This window comes from Chinchilla lanigera, unplaced genomic scaffold (assembly GCF_000276665.1).
Source record: "Chinchilla lanigera isolate Chin_1 unplaced genomic scaffold, ChiLan1.0 scaffold00029, whole genome shotgun sequence".
Taxonomy (NCBI): Eukaryota; Metazoa; Chordata; class Mammalia; order Rodentia; family Chinchillidae; genus Chinchilla; species Chinchilla lanigera.
This window is the reverse complement of record NW_004955430.1, coordinates 15101572-15110159: the sequence shown is the minus strand read 5'-3', so window position 1 is coordinate 15110159 and position 8588 is coordinate 15101572. Positions and strand designations below refer to the sequence as shown.

Genomic DNA, 8588 nt, shown 5'->3' with positions numbered 1-8588 from the left:
GACAGGGACAACTTTTGTGAATGGAGAAGGGAAAAGTTTCTTCTACTTGCTTTTACTTTCTGTCTATTCTGCTATATTTTTATGTTGACCATGAGGACACTGTAGATAAGCCATTTGTTTGTGCTTTCTGGTGTTAACATGCAAATCATGATCATTTGAAGAGGTAGCACCATCAAAGAGACCAAGTGTCAAGGCTCTCAGATGGTAGTTCATTGTAATAGCCTGGCCCTATTCAGGCTGTATCCTCTGATAGCCAGCAACCCCACCGTACATTGGTTGGATGAACAGGGAAGCAGGCACCAAGATGAAATGAGAAATGCAAGAGATTTATCTACATATATATTTGGAAGATAAAGAGGAAAGGAAACAAGAATAGGCAGGAAATTCTTCAGGCTATGATGCAGGTTGGATATCTAATAGGAAAGGAATGGGTAGGAAGAGTCTCACACTGAAGGGCAATTCTGAGAAAGTCTCATCCAGCCTAATGGAAAGATTGCCGTACATACTGAGCAGCAGTTGCTTGGTCCTAGTCCTCCCATCTTGCCTGGTCACTTTTTGGGCACACCTAGAAAGAATATATTCTTGGCTCAGACACTAAGAAAGGTCCTGAAGACACTAGGAATGCAATATAATGTTTGCACATGTGAGTCTGGCTTATTTCACTTGTAAGTATGGTCTCGAGTTGCATCCATTTACCTATAAAAGTCTCCAGTTTATCCTCCTTTATGGCTGAGTAGTACTCCATTGTATAAAAAGACTACATCTTTTTTATCTGTTCCTTGGTTGATGGGATTTGGGTTGTTTCCAAGATCTGACTATTACAAATTGTGCTGCTATAAATATGGGTGCACATATATTGCTGTGGTATGATGTTTTTAATTCTTTTGGGAAGATACCCAGATGGGGAATAGCTAGGTCAAATTGGATCTCCAATCCCACTTTTTTGAGGAATCTCCACACTGATTTCCATAGTGGTTGCACCAGTCTACACTCCCACCAACAGTGGAGAAGGGTTCTTTTTCCCCTATAGCCACACCAGCATTTGTTATTGGTTGATTTCTTGATAATAGCTATTCTTTCCGGGGTGAGATGGAATCTCAGTGTTGTTTCGATTTGTATCTCTGGAGTGGCCAGTATTTTGAACATTTTTCTATATATTTATTTGATGTTTGTATTTCTTCATCTGAGAAGTCTATGTTCATCTCAGCTGCCCATTTTTGGATTGGGTCTTTAAATTTGGAAGGTCTGATATTTTTTAGTTCTTTATACGTTTTTGATAGTGATCCTTTGTCTGAACAGGTGGCAAACATTTGTTTCCCGCATTGTAGGTTGTCTCTTCACTCTGTTGGTGGTTTCTCTTGCTGTGCAAAAAGCTTTTTAATAAGGTCAGATCCCAGTTGTTGATAGTCCAGTGGGATCAGGGTTTTGTTCATGAAATTTTGCCTATACCTGTGTCTTCAAGAGTGCTGCCTATTGTCTCTTCCAGCACACTTAGTGTTTCTGTTTTAGTATTCAGATATTTGATCCATTTTGAATGTAGTTTAATGCATGGTGAAGGATATGGGTCCAATTTTAATCTCTGGCATGTGCAGAGCCAGTTTTTCCAGCACCATTTATTAAAGAAACTATCTTTCTTCCAGTGAATGTGTTTGGCACCTTTGTCAAAGATAAGGTGACTATGTCTGGAGTTGTTTCTGCATCTTTTAATCTGTTCTATTACTCTTCAGGTCTTTTTTTTGCCAGTACTGTACTGTTTTTATCACTGAAGCTTTATAGTGTAATTTTAAGTCAATGATTGTGATTCCCCACCTTGCCTTTTTTGCCCAGAATTGTCTTTGCTATTATAGGTGTCTTCTGGCTGCAAATGAATTTTAGGATTGTTTTCTCTAATTCTGTGAGGTATACTCTTGGAATTTTGATCGAAATTGCATTAAATTTGTATAACAGCTTTGGAAGTATGGCTATGTTCACTATATTGTTCTTCTTACCCGAGAACAAGAGATATCTTTCAATTTTCTGCTATCCTCTTCAATCTCCTTTTTAAGAGTACTGTATTTTTCAATGTAGAGTTCTTTCACATCCTTTGTTAGGTTGGCCTTTTCTCTTTTTTGATAGGTACTAAATAGAGGCCCACAGAAGAATACATAGAATTCAAATAATGAGCCAGGCATGATGGTACTTGCCTCTGTAATCCCAGCACTGAGGGAAGCTTAGGCAGGAGGATCACAGGTTTGAGTCCCACTTGGGCAATTGAGTGAGACCCTCTCTCAAAATGAAATGAAATAAAATGATAAAATAGGGCTGAAGATGTAGCTTAGTGGTAGAGTGTTCTGGGATTTAACCCCTAGTATGACAAAAAACTTCAAATAGTTGATTCCTTTGCCTCCCCTCAAACCTGTTCCAAAACCACCTCTCTAAAGAGTTTCAAACTGTGAAGAAACTTCTTGTTGAGAGTGGAAGCTGACACTTTCTCTTTCACCCATCTTCAGCACAACTTTGCCAAGAAGATTAGCTACAAGCTCCTTTTAACTCACAAAAGAGAGTATCAGTTGACCCACATGGTGTATGTGTAAATATCTTCATACATTGTACATATAATTCACTCTTAATTTGACTCTCACAATTTTTAATTAGCATTGAATGAGTAATAGAAATTGTTTTGTGAATACTACCAGCAATCTGTTGGACATTTTTTCTCCTGATTTATAGATTGTCATTTGTGAAATTTTATGGTGAATAAGCAATCACATTGTCACTGCTAAGTTACAAGAGTATTTCATTTATACTGTTTAGTAGTACAAACTTCATAGGAAATTATGTTTTAAAATTTAAGTTTTAAATTTAAATTTATAAGCCATTTATATCACATAGTTCTTTCCATTCCTCTTTGTGAAACATTGTTTAATCTGTTATTTTTATTTTCCTCTTTTTCTGCTTTTAGCCCTTGGTCATAGAATCATATGGGGTACAAGGGATTGGGATAGACAGGGAAAGGAAAGAAGGGAGGACCACACGCATGAGTAATCTATTTCAACCTTGGATATATACTAGCATGGTAGAACAAGCCTGTAAGGTGCAGTGGAGTATTTTTTCCCCTACAGGAGTATTTAAATGAGGAACCAAGGAGTATTTTTAGAAGAACTGACCTTAACAGGAAAAAAAAGATTGGAAGCATAAATGATTTGCTTAAGCATAGTGAGCAAACCATTCTCCATAAGGGCAATTTTCAGCAAGACATGAAGTTTTTATTATTATTATTATTTCAGCTCACCCCCTATAGACTTTTACTTAAGACAACGAGGAAAAAATTTTAAGAGCAGCAATTTGTCCACAAAGTCTGTTTGACAACAGTTACACAACATAACACACAGAAGGGAGGAAGTCAGGGATTGCCATATGGAAGGAGTTGACAGAGTGGGAAGTGATGCTAGAAGGGCCAGCGGTGTGGCCCAGAGGCACAGCTTTTGAACTGGGAGGCAATGGCACAGGATAATTTGGGTGTATCAGTGGAGGTGATGCTGCCTGTTAGTCAGTAAGAGAGAGCATGTTACCTTCAGAAATCACCACACTTACAAGAGCCAGAAGTTGAAATGGGCTGTGTTATAAGCATATGTGGAGGTGTACTGGTGACTCCCTGGAAGGATGCGGAGGGCCTCTAGGGGAGGGCCAGGCTCTTACTCCAGTGGAAATGACCTTTCAGAATGTCTGATCCAAACCTAGCTGATTTAGAATTCTTCCCAGAAGATTTGCTTGAAGGTCTCCAGTGACAGGGGCCACGTGTCTCCCCTAATCCCTGATTGCATCTCTGGGCAGCTTTGCCTTTCTTCACCCCCAAATTGTTTCACAGTCCTTTTCACACTCTGCTTTCGGGGCTACAGAATGATGCTCCTCGCTCCTCTGTAGAAAAGCTCTTTGATTATTTAGAAATGGCTAACATACCTCAAGAGTTGGTTCCTCCCTGAACTGAATATCTTCCTTTTCTTCAGTTGTTCCTCATGTGGCAGGCATTTGTATTCTCTCAACACCCTCTTCCAAATACACTCTAATTTGTCTGGGAGTATGACCTCCAGAGCTGGACACAGTATTCCAGGAGGAGTCAGTTCAGCTAAGAGCAGAAGGAAGGAAGCTATTTGTTATCTGCTATCCTCATTCCAGGAATTTCCCATTCCCAACTGCTACATGTAATATAAACTCCCATTCTGTATGGGGATATTGCCTTTCAACCACACATAACATTCGAGCCAAAGGAAAATTTTTTAAAAATTTAAATTCAAGAGGCCCACAAGGCCAGGAAATAGTCTCGGCATATCAATTCACTGCATTCTGAGTCTTTACCGCTCAAATTAGCATGCACCCTTCACTCCTAAGGCCTATAGAAAATCAGGTTGTCAGCTTTAAAGAATAGTCATAAATTTCACCTCTTTCAGAAACTCCTGGTTGGTTCTTTAGAAATTTGTGTTTATGGGGAAAACAAACATATTGATGACAAGTTAGAATTATGTACTTTTATCCCAAGGATATTGAGACTTTTCTCCCATTGAAGAATTTAGTTGTTTTGTTGTTGTTATTTCTGAAATTACGTTTCCACTTTGGTAATAAAAACAATAAATGATTTATTGAAATTGCCTACTTGGGTTTCATCTACAGAACATACATAGGAGAAAATTATTAATATTTTCTTTTCTTCTTTGTTTTGCCGTCCTGGGAATTGAACCCAGAACCTTGCACATGTTAGGCAAGTGCTCAGCTGCTGAGCTACACCCTCTGGCCCTAGTTTTTCTTTCAATAAGAATCTATTACCAAAAAAAAAAGAGAATTTATTTCAGCAAGAAATTGTTGTTGTATAAATATGTTTACATTTATATCTAGAACATTTGTGGCACAGACATAAATAATAATTAATCCAACCATGGTTGACTACACAGTACAACTTCATTATATTTACACTACTAAGGGTTTGTTTACTAAACTTTTCCTTCTACATTATAAATTTAGCATTCTTTACATGTCCTATATTTTGATATTTTTATTTCTAATAGCTGAGAGATGCATAAACATGCCCTTGTTTGTGTCATATTTTTAAATACCAGATCATGTCACACTCTTTTGCCTTTAGATATAGATCTGGGAATCTACTGCTGCATAACAAACCATGCCACTATGTGATGGTTTAAATAACAACAATCATTTATTTCTCTCATGAATTTGAAATTTGGTCAGGGTTTGGTGGAAAAGGCTTATCTCTGCTGTACACAGTGTCACCTGATGCAGTTGGACCAAAGGCTGGAAGATCTTTTGAGATGGCTCATTTATATGGTTGGCAAGTTGGTGCTGGCTGTCAGCGGGATTTCAACAGGAGTCCTGTATGGGGACCTCAGTGCCTCCCCACTGGAACTTTTTATGGGATGCTTGGCTTCCTCACAGGCTGGTGATTGGATTCCAAAGGCACGCATCCCAAGAAGACTGGACAAAAGATACACAGTGTTTTCTAATTTAGCCTCCTAAATCACTTGGTGTCCCTGCACATTGTATTCATGAAAGCAATCCTATAAATTCACTCAGATTCAAAGAGAAGGGAATTAGACTTCACCTCTTGATAGAGGAATGGAAAATTTTTAGAAGGTGTTATGCAACTAGAGATAATGTCGCAGCCATCTTTGGAAAAATAAAATCTGCCACAGGTACGTTGTTCTCTTTGCCTTGAATTCTCTTTCTGTCTTTGTTCTCTGTAAAACCCAGTTCATTCCTCAATGATCTACTCAGACATTACTTTCATTATGAAACATTTTCCTAGGAAAGTGTTAATCACCACCTCTGCTGTGTCAACTATGTGTCTTATAAATACCTCTGTTATTCCCCATTATACAGTGTCTAGCTGAGGCAAGAGAATAGCAAATTCAAATCCCACCTGAGCAATGCAGTGACTTACATTCTGTCTTAAAATACAAAAATGGCCAGAGAGGTAGCTCAGTGGGAAGGCCCTACATACAATCCTCAGCATCACAAAGGGGGCGGGGCTGGTAACGAACAGTGTTTGCAGTACTGGCTCTTTTTCCCAGTGTTTATATTTTATTAGTACATGTTTGCAGTACATGATGATTGCATTCCTCATGGGGAGTTGATACATGTACATAACACATCTTAATTCTCTTGTCATCCCCTTTACTTCCCTTACTCCCTCCATCTCTTGGTCCCCTTTTCTCCTGCATAATCTCACTATGTTTTTACGCAGTCTGGACCCGAACTTGCATTTCTCCTGCCTCAGCCTCCCTGAGTACTGGGATTACAGGTGTGTAAGCACCCAGCTGTTTGTGAACTCTTCCTGAGCCATCACCAGCAGGCTCAGTTGTGGCTGATAAAGCCCTGATGGTCTAAAGCAGTCTTCAACTCCTGCTGATGTCACAACTGAGTTCTATTCCACAGCAGAATTCTGCTCTTAGAACCAGCTCAGCTGAAGCCCTAAGGGGGCCTCATGCTCTCAAATTTTACTACTCAGAGTGTGGTCTGGTCCTTCACCAGTTTCCAGTTATCACCAGAATGCTCGTTAGAATCTCAGATCACCCGGTTTTACTTCAGGCATACTATACCTACATTTTAACAAGATCCCCAGTAATTTGTTTGCAGAATAAAGTTTGAGAAACACTGCTTTAAAGGGCATTTCTGTGGCTGCCCTTTAAGGAGTGAGTAGGACCAAGTGGATGTGCACATCTGAAGTCCAAGTCTCTGCTTCAAGACCATGCTTCAAGTAAACAGGATGATGGAATTCGCTTCCCTAAATGCTTCCATGATAGTTTTGTTTTCCCTAGAAACTGACTGGATTTCTTCCTCTGGGCCTGTCCCCCTAAAGGAGACTTTTTTTCAGTGTTGGCGATAATTGGCAATTGGTTTGTGGACCCACACTTCCAATGAATTACATCCCCAGCCCCTTTTTATGCTTTATTTTTGAGACAGGCTTTTATTAAATCATTAATTTGCCCAAGCTGGGCTGAAACTTGCCTCAGCATTTCAGACTGCTGGGTGAGTGCCTCTGTGTCTGGCTCGTGCAACCGTAGGTTGAAGGGTGGTCCATGAGGAGCTGTTTGTGAGGGCACTAGGGGAGGAAGGGCTGGAACACAAATCTGTGGCTGAGATGTACACACATAGGCACACACACTTACGGTATGTTCACAGATGACAATACCACACACATACACACAAACATGCACAACTTGGGTAGAATTAGAGCCAGCTGGGGAGAGTAGGCTGGAGTTATGACTTCCATTTGTATTTTTCCCCCCAGGCTCCCAAATAGGGGTCAAATAAACACACTTTTCCAGCCTGTTTAGCAGGCTTTTTGATAGGGATGGCATTGAAGTTACAGATCAAAATGAGAAAAGCCATCTTGGCAATATTGAGTGTTCCAGTGGAACATCTTTCCATTTATTTTGGTATTCCTTAATTTCTTTCAATGGTATTTTATAGTTTTTAGTGTAGATCTTATATTTTTATGTTAAATTTATTCCTAAGTATTTTATTGTCTTCATTATCAGGAAGGGAATATTTTCATAATTTAAATTTCTGATTGTTCATTGCTATTATAAAAATTATATTTTGTATTGACCTTGTACCCTAACTAAAGTATTTTCTTAGTTTTATTCAATAAAACTCCTTTAGCGTTTTATAAAGGACTATGTTATCTGAAAACAAGGAGTTTTACTTCTTTCTTTCCAATGTGTTTCCCTTAATTTAAAAAGCTTTAATTGCACTAGCTATAGAAAGTTCAGCACTATGTTGCATAAAAGTGTTGAACGCAAAATCTTTGCTTTGTTCCTCGTCTTAGAATGAAAATATTCAGCCTTTCAGCGTTAAGAATGATGTTAGCATATGTACATATGTTATATGCTTTATCAGGTTGGGATGTTCTATTCTTAGCTTGAGAGTTCTTATTAGGGGTGGATACTGGAGTTTTTAAAATACTTTGTATCTACTGACATACGGTTTTTGTCCTTTATTATAGTAATTAATTCATTTTAATTCTTTTTTTAAAATATGTGCTTTGAGGAATTTTTAGGGCTTCCCGAATTTCAAAGCCAAAATTAGTTGAAGTATCTCTTTCTCTGTTTATCCTGGAAGAAACTAATTTTCTACTCTGAAATAAAAGAATCTGAGTGTCCAGTATTACTCCCAGCCTCTTGCCTGATTGAGTTTAGTTTCTCTTCCTTTTAGGAAGTTTAAATTGCATTAGGATTTTGTTGAAATGTTCAATAAGAAGAGTCCAACTTCTGAGGAACAAATTGGTGTAAATTGATATGAAATTTAGACACAATTAGGCAAAACCTACCTCCACATCATCTCCTTCTCTGCCATTACTTTTGCAAATCACCTGGCACCAGGAGGAAACTAAGTCTCCAGATGTTGCTGGTGTGGAGAACAGTTGTAGAAACAAAATTGAGAACTGAAGGAGACAGATGATGTGGTACAAAGATTCTGAGTGAGCACCTTAATGAACAAACTCAGATTCTTCATCCTGATAATATTAAACATTCATTGATGTTCACTATGTATCTGGATTATTCAAAGTGCACTAAGTGACCTCATTTAGATATCAA

At 38.5% G+C, this 8588-nt stretch overlaps 1 long non-coding RNA gene across 1 annotated transcript; it reads right to left on the bottom strand.

The window, feature by feature from the left end:
- Positions 1-5166: 5166 nt before the first annotated feature.
- LOC102008558 lies at positions 5167-6382 on the bottom strand. Its single transcript, XR_261428.1, has 2 exons — positions 6229-6382; positions 5167-5463 (listed from the first exon to the last, which is right to left on the bottom strand). It is a non-coding gene; the product is annotated as an uncharacterized LOC102008558 (long non-coding RNA).
- Positions 6383-8588: the final 2206 nt, after the last annotated feature.